Consider the following 21068-nt stretch of genomic DNA (forward strand, 5'->3'; position numbering starts at 1 on the left):
CAACTTATGTAATAAAAAAATTAATTAAGAAGGCAGAAATTGTTGCTGCGTTGTAGGTGACACTAAGTATTATAGATATAAATATTATACAAATAAAAACCGAAACATTATAAGCATTATCAAAGATGAAATATTATTGGAAAACATAATTTATTAGTGTTGAATAAACAATTAAAAATGCGGTTTAAAAATATTGCAAGCAATGTATATAAATATTTCTACATATTGTAATTGTATTTTTCGTCCAAAAATTAGCGATATATGTCTCTCGGGGTATTTCGAGTATTTAAAGTCTCATTTCAAAAGCCTCAAAGTGCAGGAAATGTTTGTTGGCCAAAATACGTATTCTTCTGCATTAAATAGAAAAAAATTAGTTTTTCCGAAGGATATATGCACGCAATTCTCCATCAGCAAATCAGCGAGAGAAAAAATCAGTCAATCTTCGTTTTCATTGAGCACGCCAATAAGTCAATCCACGCGTCAATACATGCGATCCACATTATCGTGTCCCAATGGGCGCGTCCCCCTCCCCTCGACCCTCTCTCTCATTCTCTCTCTCTCTCTCTCTCTCTCACCCCCTCTCTCACCCTCTCTCTCTCTCTCTCTCTCTCTCTCTCTCTCGCTCTCTACCTTTCAGTATATCTACCTCCCCGTGCCGCACTCATCCTCTCGCGGAGCTAATGGCGGCTCTCGAACCCGGAAGTCCAATACCCCGTCTAACTCAGCTTTTTCTCCGGTCCGTCCGGCGCGGCTTACTTAACCCCGTCGCTCGCGGGTCACGCAATCGTCCGCCGTATATACGCCGCGAACTTTAAGGTTAAAGGCTGGATAAAATGTCACGAACGTCGAACAATGCACACGCAAAGCCCCGGAGGAGAAAGAGGGCCCGCGTACGTGGGGTAGGGGCCATGACAGGAGTTCGCCGGTGCGACAGCCACGGCGCCGGCAAAACGAAGGAAAGGAACGAGAAGAGAGGAGTTGCGGCCGAATGCCACGTCGGCGATGTGCCAGAGCTCACTCGTGCCTTGATACCATTAACGCCACCCTCAGCCTGCATTACGATTATGTGTTGAATAGATGACGCCTGATTTGAAGCCGAATGCGGCTCTTACCTTCCCTTCCAACAACTTTCTTAGGAGGATCATTGGCCTCCAAGGATTTATTTACATTTTCATGGAGCAAAACGTAAAGCCTGCACTTGTACGTGCGATTTAGTGAGCGACGCCGAAAACGCTTTAATTATCAGTATTTTCCCGCTGACTATAATGCGATGCTTTATATCTAGCTACTTCGAAACTCTTATATTAATGTCCTTCTAATAAATTTTATACTTTGTAAGTCTCGAGTAGAAAGTTTCATATTTATAACGACGTATCATAGGAACGTGTTTCACGCGCATAGAAAATAAAAATATTATAAAACAAAATTTAAAAACGATGTATTTACATGTTCGCACAAGTAGTTTTACACTACTATACACTTCCGTACACTCAATTAAATTTCGATTAAAATTAATTTTTAACGTAAATTTGTCATCACATATTCTCGCGATACATGCATAAAAAATTTTTACTGTTAATTATATTATTTCACTTTTATAGAAAACTTTTAGAGTAAAAAACATCTACTTTCCCTTTAAATTTTCGAAAATTATTTTTTTTTTTAAATTGTCAATAAATTAATATATTGAATTTTTACATTTTTGAAACTGTAATAGCATATTATACTTTACTATTGAATTGTTAGACTTTTAAAATACAAATACATAAAAATTATAATATAACCATTATATTGATTATCTGTTGACGTACCAATGCAATAAAAATATATATAATAGCATATACTGGAAAATTAAAAGCTTGTTGAAAATTCCCAATGTATTATTAAAGATTGCGAAATTTTTTTTAAGAATATATGATTGTATCGAATTATCAATGAAAATTCATAATAAGTGTTTTAGACGAGTTTGAAATTTGCATAATAAGTGTCCTAATATCATACCGACTGCATATACTTAATTTTCCTAGGAAAACTGACTTTATCATATAAATTATACATAATTTACGTTAAATTTTTTTTTTTTTACCTTTATCTATATTTTTTACATAAACTTGCAGTTCTTTAATTTGCATTGCAGAATAAAAAAAGAAAGATAAAGTAATCATACATTACAAAGAATTTTCTATTAAAATTTAGGATTCGTTTAATAGATAGACAATGTTTTATTTCAAATTATTTTTGAGAAAAAAATCTGCAGTCTTTAATAAAATGTACAATTTTTACATGAGTATAAAATATTTAAATTGTCGAATTAAATAGTATAGCTAAATAATCATAGATGTATTGTAAAATATTTTTAATTTGAAAATTTTCTAATTTTAAATTCTACTTAAATTACAATTTATTAAGTCAGTCAATTATTTTTTTATTATAATTCAATATAATTTATAACACGCCATTATGTTGTTCATCTTTTCTATAACTTTCACTTTTACTAAAGCTTACGACTTTTTTGAAAATTGATGAAGAGTCTGTAATAGAATATTATATATTAAAAATAATTTTCAAACATCATCTATAATAAGAATAATAAAAATTAATTTTCAAGCGGATTAAAATTATTTATTAATGTATTGCTCAAGAAATGCCAATGGCTAATATTTTGTATTCTTACTAATAGCCTTTTTTATTAAGATAAGAATAATTTTCAATGTTTAATTTTTATTTTGTTATCGCTTTATTTATTAAATACATTTGCTAAGATAAGAATGTAGTTTAAGATATTCTAAAATTTCAATTAAATACGTTTCATCAAAATTCAATGAATTAATATCTTTTATATTGTGATTAGAGTATTATATATCGATGGAATATGAATCTGTTTAATTATTTAGAAATACATTTCACAAAATCTTATTCATTAATTATTATATAAATGAATGAAATTGAATGATTTTTAATATAATTGCATTATTCATTTGAATTACGCTAAACTACATATATTATAGTTATTATTTATCAATTTGCTTTTGAAGTTTATTTATTGAATTTTTTCAGAACTTCATGAAAATACTGCAAATATATAAATAAAAAAGGTTCCCTTTGACATTCCACGTAATATTTTATCATTATAAATTATATTCCACGTCAAATTTCCTCATTATAATAATTTCAATCACTTTCTTCTAACGATCACGATAGACTTCTCCAACGAAAATAGAAATTATGTTCATCCCTAGACTTTTGTACCATATGGATCACTGATTTTTAGCTGCTTTTTTCACAGATTTTCAGCTCATATAAAAGAATATAACGAGAGAAACGTCATTTTATCACATCGTACATTCAATAAATTTCTCAAAAGATATTTAAATTTCACTTGGATGAAAATCGATTGATTGAACTTTTTTATAACAATGCTAAAGAAAGTAAAAATATTTTATTAATATTATTAATTGACATATATATATATATATATATATATATATATATATATATATATATCTTTATGTATTGAATTGTGTACAATTATAGAAAATTATTTAAATTTTCAAACAAATTTTTATAACATTTTATACTAAAAATAATTTTAAGTAAATTAAACGAAAAGAGTGAGTAAAGGAAATCACATTGTTTAAAATTGAAATTATAATATTGATTAAACTGTGACTCGTGTAAAAGATGGTTGGATATATAAAATATAAAATATACATCTTAATCTGCATGAAGAAAAAAAACTAGATTTTTAGATTTTTATCTAATATGTATTATTAATTTAAATCTTATGGTTTATTAATCCACAAAAATTAAAAATACTTATAGAATCATTAAATTCTAACTATATCATTTGGCAATATATTATGATTTGGTAATAAATCTACTGTTTATACTACTTTAATTACTGTTACAATACATGAATATATAATATATAAATTATGATTATGCAATAGAAATTTTGTATTAGATTAAAAAAAAAAAAAAAAAAAGAAAAAAAACAACAACAAAAATCACATTTATAATAAGTAAAATTAATGTCGATCTTGTAATAAAGAACATATGATTATATTATAATTACAATATATATATAATTTTGTCTTTTTTGTATAAACTCGTTATAATGCTTTTGAATATATATAGTATAACATAAATATAACCAATATATAGCGTAATATTATACCATTAAATTATTTATTAATATAAGTATATTGATTGTTTAGAACAGAAGAATCACTTTTCGATAATTACCTTAAATTTCAACCTCTTATTCTCAATCTCGACTTTGCAGTACACAATTCACTTCCATTCGTAATACCTATAGCAGATGCTAAGAATTTATGCAAAGAATTCGATTTGCTACTAACTTCATACATATTAATTTACTTTGGTTGCTCGGCATTTCGAGAATTTTATGCTCTTGTAAGGAATTGTTACAATAGAATTTTTTAACACAATTATCTATATACAAACAACCGATTCATGTGAAATATGTGAAAAATGTTCGACAATAGTTCTACTATAATAGAGTTTTTCTTAATTTGTCAGAGCTGTTTAATAACAATTTATAAACTAAAAATTACATTACATTGGTTACAATATTATTTCATGCTTGTATCTCTTTCAACGTGTATAACTACGTTAAATCAACTTCACAACTAAAACGATCAATAAAATTCTTCTTATGATAATAATATGGTTTTTGCATTAACCATCACATGCTCGTATATACATTAATACCATTCAGTAGCAATTTTCCAATAAAATTTTAATAAAATCATTTAAACATTAACGTTACAAACGGATACATAAGAAATATTGGTATTACAAAACACTTATAAATTTATCTTTTAATTAATAATATATTCGTCGAGAAATTATCTATAACAATTTAAATAGAATTGAGAAATCTAACGGGCTTATTGATTCTGCGATATCCTCGATAATTCATGAAATTATATTACACCGGATCTTAAAGCAAACCAAAGTTTCCAAAGTATTAACTCGAAAAACTGGCACAAAAATGCCCTTCTAAAAATGCCCTTCCAGCTGAAAGTCCTCTTAAGAGAAAGAGCGATCGTGATAACTTTACAGCAATGGCCGTGCTGCAGGAAATTCCTCGTTTCTGCCTTATTAATTTCAAGTCAAAGTAAAAGAAAAAGAAAATATATTTAATGGGTAAGTGGAAAAACATCTTTCTTCGTCAAAGCTATAGCGGTTTAAAGCCTCTGTCGAACAAAAAAAAGGATAGAGAAAAAATTAAATAGAAAAAATAAAGAAAAGGTGAAAAAAGGAAGTTGAAACGATTCGTGCGCCCGTGGAGACACGGTGTACGAAGTTTCCGGCCACACGACCGTTTGTGCGACTAAGCGCACGCCCCGCGTACTCCTTAATTGAGTTCCTGTGCTTGTTAACCTCGCCCTCGTCTTCGCTACTTTCATCTCGATCCTTTCCTCGAAGCCAGGAAATAAAAATGGAAGTTCCCTCGATCGAAGCCAAACAGTCTTATATTTTTACGTTATGATTATGCGATTACGTAAGTTTGCACAACTTCTTTGTACTGAATTTGTTAAACTCTGAAAATGGATGACACGATCGATTTTTCTCATTGCTATAAAGAATGACATATGCTTTATTTCAAATTATATTCTATTCATAAGAGAAGTAAATTTGTAATAAAATATAAACTGTCTGTTCGACGGATATTATCGTTATGTTTGTAAATTGGCAATTCGTATTTATTATTCATTGTTCATTAATTATTATATACATATAAGTTTGAAATTAAATTAATGAAATGGCCATAAAGATAAAATTTTTTTCATTAATAATGAATTTAGATGTGTGATTAAGTAAATAATCAACAACTTAGTTACGAGTTTAACATTTCAATTTGAATAAATTAATTAGAATTAAATATGCTTCATATTAGTTGATACAATTATCCACTGCACAGCATATTGTGTAACTTCAAAATTAAATACAAAAAAGTTAATTTAATGTTCACTTCTAAATATTTAGAGACATTATTAATTAAATACTTTAGTCGGTGTACTTTCAAATTTCACTAATAAGCTGCTTATTATTTCAAGGTACATTGAAAATTATAAATATAATTATTTTTTCTTAAATATTTAAAAAATGTACGAATATAGTATTTCGAAAGGCTTAAGCTTTATCGTTCTACATACCAATGTAATATGTTACAGAGATTCTATTTGAACACTTTTAATGAGAAAAATTCAAATAAAAACATTTATTTTCCTAAATGCTCGTAATTGAAAAATATCTATGTACAAGTTCATTTTATTCTCTATTCTTCATTTGTTTAAAGTAAAGTATATTCATTAAAGAATATAAGCCTTGAGATGTCGTGATTATATTCGACGTTTTATTTTCTAAATGCTAATTGAGTTTGTCGAAGTCGTCCATTATAAATATTCACTTACCTTATTAAATGTCATAATTACTTTAAAAAATTCCTCGTGAATGTAAAACATTATTTCTATATAATTTTGGTCTATGCCATAAAAGATTTGAACAGTTATTTCATGACGATTTTACGTGAAAATTGAATCTTTCACAACGCGTTGTTAAAAAAAAAATATATATACTTTTAAAACATTTTAACATAAAACATTAGATAATTCAATAATTATATCTGGAAATACTTACAGCTGTGCCAGTAATATATTTGTTAGTGAAAATTCTGAAATCATCATTCCATTGAAGTATATTGAATGTTGGAGTATTGTAAAAATTCTGAAATAATTATGAAAATTCTTCAACAACTTTATCCTTCAATTATAATACAGGAAACGCTATTTGACTTTGCGCTTTGTGTTTATCAGTTTGTTTAAACGAGCGCTTAGCCGATCTACTTATATGGATTTACTAACTATTCGATTTCAAAAATTGCAGTCATCTCTTAAGTTTTTCCATATTCAGCACTTTGGAAATCATGTAAGTGAAATAGATAATTATTCCGAGAAAAACTCTCTAATCTATTCATGCTATTCCGCAATCAGTTGTATTTTCAGGAATAAAATGCTTTTAGAGCTATGAATCATTATAAATCATCTTTATTATAGATGTATGAAAATAGGTTGATAAACATTTTAAGTTTATGAAACAGGAGCGTATTCAATGACTTTGAAATAATTTAAATTTATTGAAATATTTGGATATTCTACACACACGAAAAAAAAAAAAAAAAGAAAGAAAGAAAGAAAGAAATTATAAAGATATATGAAATATTATTTGGCAAATTGTTAAACTAATTCGCATAAAGCGAAGATTAAAAAGTTAATTTTTCATTAGCTCAATCACTCAACTTGGCGATAAAATAAAAATTTTATAATAACACTTAAATATACAAGAATTTTAATAACCGTTGAAGTTTGTCATTAATCACACAAGAGACAAACGAATAAGCAGTTACATTATCTTTTTCTACGATTCGACTGCAAAGTACAATAAAATTAAAATTCTTCACTACGCTGGAATTCCGTTTTAACTACTGTATTACACTAAGTGTTAAATTACTCAAAGCCCAGGAATTCCACCGCAAAAGATTTAGCACCGGGGAAAAGCAGCTAGCTACATTTACTTTTTCAAAGCAAACACCCACAACCGGTGCTCGGCAAAAGAATCGCTTAACTCGGCTCCCCATACACAATGTGACTCAGCACCGCCGCTGCGTGGTCTTTTGAGAAAGGGGGCAGCGCGGGAAGATCCATAGAAAAGTGTGTGTGTGTGTGGGCGCGCTATTTCACGGCGTGAAAATCAGTGCTGAGGCTGAGGTTGGCGCGAGCGAGGAGCTGATGATTCGGCTTATAATCGAATGATGAATTGCCTTGCGGTGGGCAGCATTCGTCCGGTTAAAAATATGAACAAAAAAGAAAAAAAGAAAGGACGAAGAAGAAAAAAAAAGAACAACGCAATGCACGCGTGTCGCGCTTCTTTCAAAGGAAATCGCTTACGAAAGGCCTGCGAACGATGTAGCAACGCAACGAGCGCTACCCTTTCGAGTCCCGGAGCTAGGAAATTCGTCGTCTCTCCTCGAGTAGCCTTGGTTCTTGTGCATTGCGCCGTGTTCCATTATGTTCGCGGCGGCGTCATACTCGACATCATCGCATATCGAAAGCGAAACTCCGAGGAACGAGGTTAGGGAGAAGGAGTAGGTCGCGCGCTGATGGGTAGCGCTCGAGAGCTACAAAAAGTGACTTTGACTAGGTGAGGATGATGTAAGCGGCACGAGAATCTCGGGATGGTTCGATGAATGAACGCTGCTCTGCCTATGTGTGCACCAAAGGGAAAGAAATATATAATACCGATTTCTTTGACTTACCTTTCACAAACAAGTGCTCGGTCATTTCGTCTTTCGCTCAGGCGGACCTTGTTACATGTGGCACATCTGGCACTCGTACATATGTTGAAAGATTTTTCGTTTTCGGCTTCATATGAATTTTCATATAAAGGGGCACGCACTTTGATACATATTTTGGAGAAATAGCGGATGTAGACGAGACTGCCTTCTATTTAAAATCTAATACTCTCAAAAACCGTCACTATTCATTTTTGGATGTCTTACCAACTAAACTTAAACTTATCGAACAGAATTTTTTCTACATTTTCAATCGTCGCTATTGAAATTAATAAATCTTTGTCAAAGACAATCTTATAGCTTACGTAAACGTTGAATTTTAGAATAATGTACCGGACAAAAGCAAAAATTTCACCTCCTTCGACAATTTAGTAAAAGGAAAATGGAACAGTCTTTTGTAGAAACAAAATGATTTTTTCAATATAATATTTTAAAAGAAGATTTTCTTCTTCATGTGTTGATAAATTGAAAATATTGATAGTTGTATAGTTATAGTTATGCTTATTAATAATATTTCATTATAATTTTTAAAATTACTCTTTAAATTTCAACAACATTTCATAATTTTCAAAATTGAAATGCATACGTTATTTTTTTTTTTTTTTTTTTTTTTTTTTTTTTTTTTTTTTCTTATTAAAAAAATATAAAGATCATAGTTATTAATGTTATGTTTTTATGTTTAATAAAATCTGTGATATATATATATATATATATATATGTATATATTTCTAAAGTAGAACAATGATTGAAAAAAAAAAATTTTTTTTCCCGCATCATCTTATTTATTGCCTATATTATAAATATGTATCTATAAAAAAAAAAACATTAAAACAGACTAAATGTACATATAAAAATTTATCTCTTTATACTTCAGAAGCATTAAACATACAATTAGCTTGAAAATTGTTAGTAATTAATTTCAACATTTTTAAATTAGTATGAACTTTTCTATAATGTTTTTTCTAAATTTGATATTACGAATAACGTATATTATTAATTATAATAATAAAAATATACATTTTATTAAAAATTATTGTGAATATGTATTCTTTTAATTTACTGACTAAACAACAAAAAATTTTCGCAAAACTATAAGTCTCAAAATTACATTGAATATTAATATTATTATAAATAAATATTTTACAATTGAATACAACTATGTATACTTATATTAAATGAATACATTTTAATTTTGCAAAAGTATTTTTGTTTCTGTTTTCTATAAATAATTAATTTAAGATGATAATATTAAAATTTTTAAATTATATTATATTTCTATTAACATAAAACAAACTAGAAACTTAAAATAATTGAACTAAACATTTGTTGTTTAAAACGTTAAAAAGTACAATGAACAAATGTACGAATTACTAATTTCTACTCAATTTTCAAATCTGCAATCGTTTCTTTAAATAATTGATTTTAAACTAATAAAGTCAACTATATTTCACATTATATTATGACATATAGATAACTAATTATTTACCGTTTTCCAAACATAATTCTGTTAACTGAAATTGAGCTTCACCAAACACGAAATGAAATAAATATACGAAATGAATTAATTTGAAATAAATTAAATTTCTGAGATAAATTACATTGCTTATTGATATTCAACAAGAAAATTTTATTAAGGAGTTTAGTAATAATTTCGTCATTTGCTTAATTTAATTGACATAATAGCAGCATATCGTTAAATTTAATTACGGATTAAATAGGCATAGGATTAAACATTGAAATATCATAATCATCCATATGAAGTAAATTATCATATAATGTAAAATAATTATACATATACATAATAAACATTTTGTTTCAAATATATCTTACATATAACGAATTTAATAAATAGAATTATTCAACTTTATAGAATACTGTCAAATATGCTGCGTATTTAACAATTTTAATTATAGGAAATTTATTTAAATGATTCAACTAATAAAATTTATCACAATGTCAAATTGTTATTTCTCTTCAGATGAATTCATCATTCAATCGTTAATATTGAAATCAATTATGCCCAATATATCATTATTGTCGAATGTTAATATCCAACGAGTTAATATAAACGAACGTTAGAAGAAAATTTCATATCTTCTTCAATTGAAGATTCTTCAATTTTTCACTACAATTAATATATACTTTGAAACAGCATATCTGTATATTAGAAAAAATATTCAATTATCACTTATTAATAGTCATTTACTTAAAGTTGTAATAAAGCTTTCGTACGTAATAAAGGTACGTCCATTAGGAAAAATATCGAATACATATCGTGCATTTATAGCCTTTAATAGAAACCTTTTCAATTCAAGTTATCCATTAGCGTTTCAATGAAATTGTAATTTCGTGTCTTGCTATTACAAATAAAATTATCAATTAATTAATAAATTCCTTATGAATAGTTAATATATCATAAATTTATGTTCAATCAAAATTTCAATATAATTTCTTGATAATTTCTTGACCCCTGTGCGAGATAACCCTTTTTTCTTAATTCATCATTCTTAATTCAACCATCTTATCGCAATTTAAATAGTTCTTATAAAACTTCTTATGATTTTCGATATAATAAATAAGTAAATAGTTAATTAGAAAAGAACATTTTGTTACATAAGTTAGCGATATTTTCTTATTGCAGAATTTACAGAATCGTAAAACTGACGTAATCGAAAATCATTTATGTGAGTTGCTTTTATACAAATAATAATTATATAATAGAAAATTATACTATGTTACTTGAGTAAGCACTAAAGAATAAACTGTTGACTAAATAATTTATTCTACAATGTTACTTTTAAATTAATTAACATTTTTTATGAGAGCTATTACTGCACGCTTGTCAAATAATTATGCATTATAAGTAAAATTTCAGATTGGGTCAATATTCCAATTAGACATAACTTTTTATCCTAATTAAACGTAATATAACAATTATACGACAATAATATATGCCCACTAGTATGAGTTTTTGAAAAAGACTACTACAAAGATGGATTATTCAGACGACTTATCCACTGCAGCGAACTTCAGGTAATCTCACAAAAGACTAGAATAGTAGTCTTTATTTCATAAATATAATCCTTTGGCACTGTATTATACATGACAGTATATATCTATAATATATAATATATAATATATAACATATAATCTATAATATATATAATATATAAACCTTAAAGCTTTATAGTAGGCTCGAAAGTGTAATTAATATACCTTTACGCAATATTCCTGGCCCAATTATTCCTCGCTCTTGGTATATATATATATATATATATATATATAACGAAATTGAAAAACGAAATTTAAAAAATAATTACTCGAAAAGACAAATTATTATAGTGAATATTCTTAACATTGTTCTTAACATGGTCTCTTCTCTATGTTCAATATGCGTCGTGGAAACTTTTTTTAGAGAATTATATTTAATATAATAGTAACCATATTATACCTATAAAGAATTTATGTTTTCGACTTGCTATTTCATCATGTATAAATATGTATAGCAAAATAGCGTAAATTATTAATTATTTACTTAAGATGTCTTTCCCATTACTTAGCTATAGTTTAAGAACTTCTAAATCAAAGTACACTATTTATATAAGTTAAGTTGATGTATGCATATATTTAATATAAATAATATTTTTTTAAAAATTAAGCCTCCATTACATATAGTTCAATGTAATTACAAATTAAACAATACTTTCTAAATTACATTGCTTACAGTATGTCTCACTTGATAATAATAAATTAATTAATTTTTTGTCGGTAACTTATGAATTTATGATACTAAATGTACAAAAATAATAAAAAGTACTGAAAAGTTTTAATTACGTTCTTTAGTAAAATATTGATTAAAAATTGTTAAAACTTTTATTTAAAAATTCTTATAATAATTGTAAATTCTATAATAAATATATAAAATTTTTAAATTTGAATTATAATTGTATTAAAAGTATTTTTGTGCATTACAAGTTTAAAGCTAACGAAAAAAAGGAAAAAATCTTATATTTTACGTGACTTTATACTTTAAAATAAAATAAAAAGAAAATTATAATATAAAATCTATAGTGCATAATTTTCGATGTAGCATTGTTTAATTATGCATACGTGTTGATACTTGCAAATGTACTCAAACACATATCTTGACCATGCAGTATTGAAACTATTACATACTAACTTCTAATAATGCAAATCTGGGATAAGCCTTCAACAGTATAAATAGGGTGTAAGGTAGAATGAGCAAGAAGGTAAGAAAATTGGAGAAAATTTCTTCATCTGTGCTCCAGTACTACACGGCAGTCGAAACGTATTAATAGAAGTACGAGCGACTCGAATGCTAATGACTTATTACCAGAAGCTGTTATTACAGTCACGTAAGCACTTATATATATATATATATATATATATATATATATATATATATATATATAAATATATAAGAGAAAAAGAGAAGAAACAGGCAAAAAAGGAGACAATAAAAATAGATAGATATAAAGAAAATAGTTCACAACACAGAGAGAGAGAGAGAGAGAGAGAGAGTAAAAAGGTGAGATGCTGATTCGGAATACGAGACAAAATACCATTGCGTCGTTGAAATTATACTTATAGAGGTTAGTAATAATAATATGGGCGAGGAAACAATTTCTAATATGTCTTCTCATAATGAATAAAATTAATGCATATTTCCGCTATCGATTATAACTTCACATTAAGGTACAAAAAATTATATTAGCGTTCTTTAGGCTGATAAGCGCAGATTAATTGAATATGTAATTACATTGCCTCATATTGTAACATGACAGTTTGCACAGTTTGACATGAAACTGTGACAAGAAAATTCGCAATATTTTTATTCTCAACCAAGCGCTATTGTATAGAAATATTACATTTACTTTAATTTCTCATTTAAAACTATCTAATAAAAAAATTGCTTTAACTTTTAATTATGCACAACTTAGTACTTAACCACATATATATTTACTAGTGGCCTGCATATGTAATTTTTAATGCTCATTAACTATTAAATAAAGGTAAATAAATATAATATAATTAAATAAATAAATTCACTTTCTTTTCAACAAATTTAATAGAGGGTAACAAATGATTAAAGGATTATAGAGAATAAAATTACTTTTTGAACGATTATATTGTTCTGTTTAAATAATATAACTTTTATTCAATACTATATTTTCCATGAAAACGATAGCATTAATTAATTTGTATACACATTATACAAAATTAATTCTGTCACAAAATACTGAAAGAAATATTTCTAATACGATGAAATAAATTATATATATTATTAAATATATTTACCATTTTCATGTGCATCATTGCAAATTTAAAATGGCTATTTTTTTTTGTAGTGTAATAGGAAATTTTGTGTTATAATAATGAATTTTTTAAATAATTAATCAATATTATTCATTTTTTATTATAGACATAGATACAACATAAGTTCTACAAACTTCCTATTGAATATCATTGTTAGGCATATAAAATATTAACTTTCTCCGTAAAAAAGATTATTAAATTTTTTTTTTTTTAATTATATTTCAATTAAATAAATCTCAATTAATTATTAAAAGATTTTACTTCAGCTTTGAATGTAATTTTATCGCTTTTTTACAATTAGTATATAGTTTTAAGTAAATATAAAATAATAAGTTAAACATAAATATATAAACTGAAATTTTTTAATTTGGTGCATAACTATGATTGATAATAAAATAAACAAATTTTAAAACATTTACTTAAAGTATATCATTAGGATAAGAAATAACGGAATTAAATAGTTTAAATGTTACATACATTTATACGAAATTCAAACATTATAAAGTGAAACGGACAAGGATTTGCATGGATTTTGTATCTTAAAGGTTTAAAATGATAAAATTTGATTCCATTATTTTATTTACTGAAATATTTGTACATTAACGTTAATTTATGGTTAATAACTTTTTAACGACGAAAGTATAAATTTTTATTAGTGAACCAACCACTATATAAAATTCCGAAGAAAATGTAAATTTATATTATTGGTATTTAATATTAAAGTTAAATATCTCTAAATTTCAATTATTACTCAAATATTAATTTACGACTTATACCTCACACTTATAGCAATGAAGAAAAGAATTATTATTATTATTAATAATTACTATTCATTTAAACGTCTATATATATATATATTATATATATATATATATATATATATATGTAGACGTTTAAATTTATAATAATTTTTAATATAATTTTAATATATATAATAATTTTTATAGATATTTATAATAATTTATAAGGAAGGATATTTAGTCGGACGAGGATTTATTTATACATAATTTTTATATAATTATAGAGTATTTATCAGTAGTCTATAATTTCATTTATAATATAGTTTATTAATATTTAGTAACGGGTATTGATTATTCTTAATTACAATTAAATTCTTTTAATTTAATTCCTTAATCTAAAGACGAGCATATCATTGGAAATTATGGGATTATAGCTGAAAATATCATTTATTTAAAATAATAATTCTGCAAGAGAATAAAATTTCAATAATATAAATTTTCACGTTGATATAAAGTGGCTCAGCGCGTCCATTTAAATGCAAAGTAAATTAAATCATTAAGATACCTAGTAATAATATTAGATAATGTATACGTATCATTTTGAATTAGATTTTCTTTCATTTTCTTAAACTGAATTTATATCACGCACATCGGATATTCGCGCCTCGTATATTTAAATAAATATACGTCAAAAACAGCAAAGTAAGAAGAGGAAGAAGAAGAAGAAGAAGAAGAGGAAGAAGAAGAAGAAGAGGAAGAAGAGGAAGAAGAAGAAGAAGAAGAGGAAGAAGAGGAAGAAGAAGAAGAAGAAGAGGAAGAAGAGGAAGAAGAAGAATAAGAAGAAGAAGAAGAAATCAACATCCGTGGGGGGATAGATAGCATTGCTGAGCGAATTCTCATAACTCGGTTTCACAACTCCTGGCAGCACGGCGTCTTATGGCGTGATGTAGAATTCGAGCAAACTAATGAAAAATGCAGCCATGTTTTTACAACAGTAAAACTTGCCCTCGCACCTGTGTGCCGCTTGTACGATTTTCGTCACGCAATATCATAGATATTTAAGACAAGTTAAGTCATCGGGAGCATTCGTCAACCAGTTAACGAATTAGGCATCTTTCTCATTTGTATGCTTCTGTCTATCTCGCTGCTATCTTTTGATATTGCTCTTTATGGTTTTAGCGATGCGTCACGCTCTTGGCTGCTAAGATGGAAAAGGGTGAGCGCAAGAGTATGAAATAGCAGAATGAATGAAATAACTGTAGAATATAACGTAGATTCTTATTCTTTGTGACTACGCCGACAAGAATGACTCTTATTTTAAAATGTCATTTTTTAATTATGCGTTTCTCAGTACAATTCCTTTTAATGCAAATCAAAAGATGATTATTAACTTTGAAAGCGGCCAACTGAAGAATAAATTAAAATGATTTGATGAAAAAAAAAAAAAAAAAAAAAAATAGTATCCTGTTTGCTTGATTTGCACTGTTCTCATATTACGATAGGATGCAATGAAATATTTCATTCCATTCATTTTAGAGTTTTGCTGGCACATTTGTCGGTATAAAAACTTGTATAGCATCTACATTGAAAACTAATTATTACAAAAAATAATGAATTATAAGCTAGCGTTACGACACGCATTATTAATGAAATACGTAGCTATATTGAATAAGCGATATTGTTATGTAGTCGTGTGCTAAATACACGCACAGGCAAGGTATATGAATCAAATTTAGAGACCCAAAGACGCGAATGACGTCTCGTTTTCTAGGTTAAATTTCAGCTTAAAGTAGACAGAGTATTAAATTTAACCGCTTCAACGCGAATGCGCTTTTAGATTTTTATTTAAAATTAATCAAAATAGATATTTTCGTATTCATGTAATTAGCCATATTTGCCTTTTTTATTAATACTTAACATGATACAATACCAATACAAACATAGCAATATCGTATTATTAAAAGATACGTAAAACCTTTCACTAATTAATCTATATGTTAAAAATAGAGTTGAATAATTTTTTAACGAGGTGTGGTATGTATGTATTAAGGTTTAGATATTTTAATTATTACTTAATAAAAAGATTTCAATCTATTTCTTTTAAAATGTCAACATTCATAGAATTAAAATATTTATAATTCTTAAAATAATACTTAAAATGGAGAATTAAAGTAACTTAATCGAGTAGATGGAACAATTTTAGCTTTCTTCTATATGATAAAATTTCATTTATTCTATTGTCCCCCCCCTCCCCCAACCCCCTCACTCGCTCACTCTCTCTCTCTCACTCTCTCTCTCTCTCTCTCTCTCTCTCTCTCTCTCTCTCTCTCTCTCTCACGTAAAAAAGACTTAAATCTAGGGACTTGTTTGTAATATTATGCTGCAGTAAAATATGTGGTATCACCGATGATAATCTACTAGCGAACGCGAAGGTTCCCTAAAAGGTTAGATTCGACACATTTTTATCTATGGATTATTACCGATAAATGTCAAAGCTTTTTTCGTAGTCTCGCTCGTTTCGTAAATAAATGAAACTGGCCGATCCGAACCTACGTATTTTTTTGTCCCTTTCTTTTTATCTTGGCAAATAGTAAAGTAGCTAATGATTGGCCAGGTATTCGATAGGATAGCCAACTCCCCCTTTCAACTGAAATGAAGGCAATGAGAGATGAAAAGGATGGTAGCTGATGCTCGAGAGCCACGTTATATCGGTACCAGTGTAGAAAGGTTGTTGGATTTACCATCCGATAGCTGAGAACGTCTTGTTGTCCTTTCACCTGGCATTTGTTCATTCGGAGCGTCGAAAGCGCAGCACCAAGATATATTCGATTACTCTTTGGAATATGGGGTTAGCTTTTAAGATTTTTATACTAAGCCCCGTGCGCCAAAAAATTCCTTTTCATCAAATTTCTCTGTTAAAATTAAGGAAATAAGGAAATTTTAATAAATAATCAATAATACTTCGTTTGTTACATTGAGATAATTTTGGGGTATTTTTAAACATAACACTTTGCTCGCCAATTGCACAAAAACAAATCTTATTATCATATATTATTTCCTATTTAATAGCATATATTATTAAATTTATGAAAAATAATACATATATAACTGGATTTTATCATTAAAATTCTATGAAATAATAAATTTATAAATCATTATAGAGCGTCGCATTATTGCTAGATGTGCGTTAGTTTAGCAATAATATGAATTTATAAAATTAATAAATCAATATTTTTTTATTTTTAAATTACGAAAACTATATATACCAACTATCTTTAATACTTAGACAATCACAATGTAGATTAAGCCTCTGTGTACGAAGAATAATTACTTGCCTTATTATCGAAGTTGATTAAAAAAATTATCTACAATAAAATTCCTATTTGCAGCTATTTTCTCAATTATTTTAGTAATAATTTTGAATGAAAAAAATTAATATTAGTTTTTTTTTTTTTTTTTTTTTTTTTTTTTTTTTTTTTTTTTAATAACAGCTTTGATGAACCATATTTTGATGAACATTGTTCATTAGCTTATATCTGGAAAACATGATCTGTTTTAACCAAATAATTAATTCTAATTACAAGAATCGATTAAACCAAAGAAATTACAATGAAGACAACGTCATTAAAATTTTTAATAGCTTATATTTAATGTTTACTTATGAAAAGAACAGTTTAAAATTAAGGCCATTATTATCATGACAATGGGGAATGAATAGAAATAATCAGATTAGCAAATGTTAAAGACCTCTGACAAAATTAGGAGATATAGTTTATATTATTAGATTAAAGTGGAATTCTTATGTAAATGAATCATTAAAGCCGTAATTTATAATTTATAAATGGCAATATATAAATTCAATATTAGCTATTATAATTTATTTAAAATGGGTTTGCATAATTAAAAAAAATATACTCTTATATTGAAGAAATAAACTTTTTTATAATAACTTATTTGGTAGTGACAATAGAAATTGAATAAATATCTATGTGAATATTTTACATCATTGAAAATGATGAAAATTTCTCAAATTTTCATTGTCATAAATATATAATACTTAGAACAAATACAGTAGAACAAAGTTAGGAAAAAATAAGATAAATAAATAACAAACAATGAGAAAAATATAAATGGAAAAATTAAATATCCATGAGTTTGATTATTTATTTGAAATCTTTTACTTGATATATAAAATTATTTGAAAATTAATTGAGCCTACATTTAGTCACATAAATTATAATTGTATATTTGGAAAATTCAATTTCCATTAATTCATTTCATAGATTATTATAATCTGAAAATAATCTCAAACAAACTAGGTCATTGTCATCAAAACATATGCCACAAATAATTATATACTATAAATCTCATATTCAAATTCTAATCATGATTATTAGCATTTTAATCAAAGAACTGAAAAATAGAAATATTTAAATAAATAGTGAAATATACTATGGAAGTGTAAAGTCGATATATAAAATAATATATACGAGATAGTGTTGAATAAATTTAGTCCCGATGAGGAATATTGTCGACGCATTCGCTGTAATGGCTGATATAAGGAAAATACAAAAAAATAATAGCAGACCAGGTCGGTTAAAACAAAGAAAAGTAAAAGAGAAATAAATGAAAAAGTGTTATGAAAGAATACTTAACTTATTATTTAGTCTATCTAATGTGGCAAGAAGTGTAAAGAAGAAAAAAAAATTAATTTTTACGACTAAGTAAGGAAAATTCTTAATTTTCTATTTCCGCTTGTAGATTTATACAAACGTCATATATTTTTTAAGCGTATATCAACTAAACCATACAAAATCTTTGCATATCACTATTAATTAAACTCTATTATTAATTATTGAGAGTAATATTAAACAATTGAATAGATCGATATCGTATTATTTTTAAAAAATGTATCTTATTTGTAAAATGTGTTTTGTTATTGGAATGCTTAGAACGGATACTTAATGAATATCATAAAAATGGGGATTTTGCAGTGATGCAAGACCTTGAAATGTGCGCATGGCGGGAAAGAATAGAAAAAGGACACTAAAATAAAGAAATTAAAGGATGAGCGGATAATAAAGGAGAAATATCATAAAAACACTGATAAAAATAATGGAGATTCCCATTTTCTACAATATTAGAATGTTCAGGATTATACATTTGTATCGTTAAAATAGAGATAACATATTATAATTATATAAATAATATTGAAATAATAAATAATAATCTCGGATCTAACTGTTCCAAATATGTCTTTTCTACAAAATTTTTTTACTTATTTAGCTTTGCTTGCTTTAAAATTACAAATTAAACCAAGTTAAAATTTAAAACCTTAAATGCAAAATTCAACGGTTTCCCTGACGTGTTAACATCAATCTTCAATAATATAAACTATTTTAAATAATATAACTAATTATTTATGGATATATATATGGATATATATATATATATATATATATATATATATATATATAATTAGTTTATTAAATCAAATAGTTTATATTTTACAAAAGATTATAATTGCGTATATATAAACAAATGTTTTTGTATTTATAGGGAAAATAGCAAGTTGTACATAATTTTAAATTTTAAATTATAGCCAACCTTTTTTAATAAATTTACATTTACTTAATATTATTTATAACTATGTAGATTCAATATTCTTAATTTATTACTTTTCTAAAACATTTATATTTCAATCATTAATTTGCAAAAAATTATATTTGCAATATTTATACGTAAATATTATTATATTGTTTCTTTGATTATTACAAATAAAGATTAATTTTGAATTTATTAGATTAAAGGTATAATTTATAATATTTATTATTCGATAAAATAAATTTGAACGTAATGAATTATTCATATTATTATTAGGTTCACTATTGTTATCAGTTTAATATTTCAACTTCTTGTTAATTTATTCCAATTGTTTCATTATGAAAAATCAACCTGTAACATAATTATACGACTAAACTATTTATAATTATATAATATAATTAATTATGATTAATGAAGTGCTATGTCACTGAGTTTTTATGAAACTTTTCGTTTTTGCCTGTTAATTCATGATAGCGCACAACTTTATAAATCTAATAAACTACATTAGGTTTTGAATTTTCATTAAGTTTGAGTTATGCATTAAAAGTTTTATATCAATAGGAATTTAAATAATGATTTTCAAATATTTTATATTTTCATAAAAGTCACAAAATCAATCGATTTATTCTAATCTACAGGTATAAAACAGACATGTTTCATTTGCAATAAATTGTATATTTTATTCATAATTGATTGATATAACTTTGGTTATTAATGGTTAAATATAATAATAAGAACAATTAAATCTGATACAAAATTATCTCCCAAAAGAAGTAAAAATATTAGTAAAAAAAGATAAAATAATTTGAATTTTTTAAATTTCTTTAAGAAATATGGCCTAGTTTTTATTAATTAATTAAATTTGTTTGCCAATTTTGTTGTAAAAAATATATTTATGAAGTTTAGTGGGATCCTTCAATTCAGAAAAATAAAGAAGCAACTTTATTTACTCATGAAATTTTGTTTCTTTTCTTTAGCATTCTTTGTCTCCAATACTATTCTTCTTC

The sequence above is a fragment of the Ceratosolen solmsi genome, unplaced genomic scaffold, assembly GCF_000503995.2.
Source record: "Ceratosolen solmsi marchali unplaced genomic scaffold, CerSol_1.0 scaffold2, whole genome shotgun sequence".
Taxonomy (NCBI): Eukaryota; Metazoa; Arthropoda; class Insecta; order Hymenoptera; family Agaonidae; genus Ceratosolen; species Ceratosolen solmsi.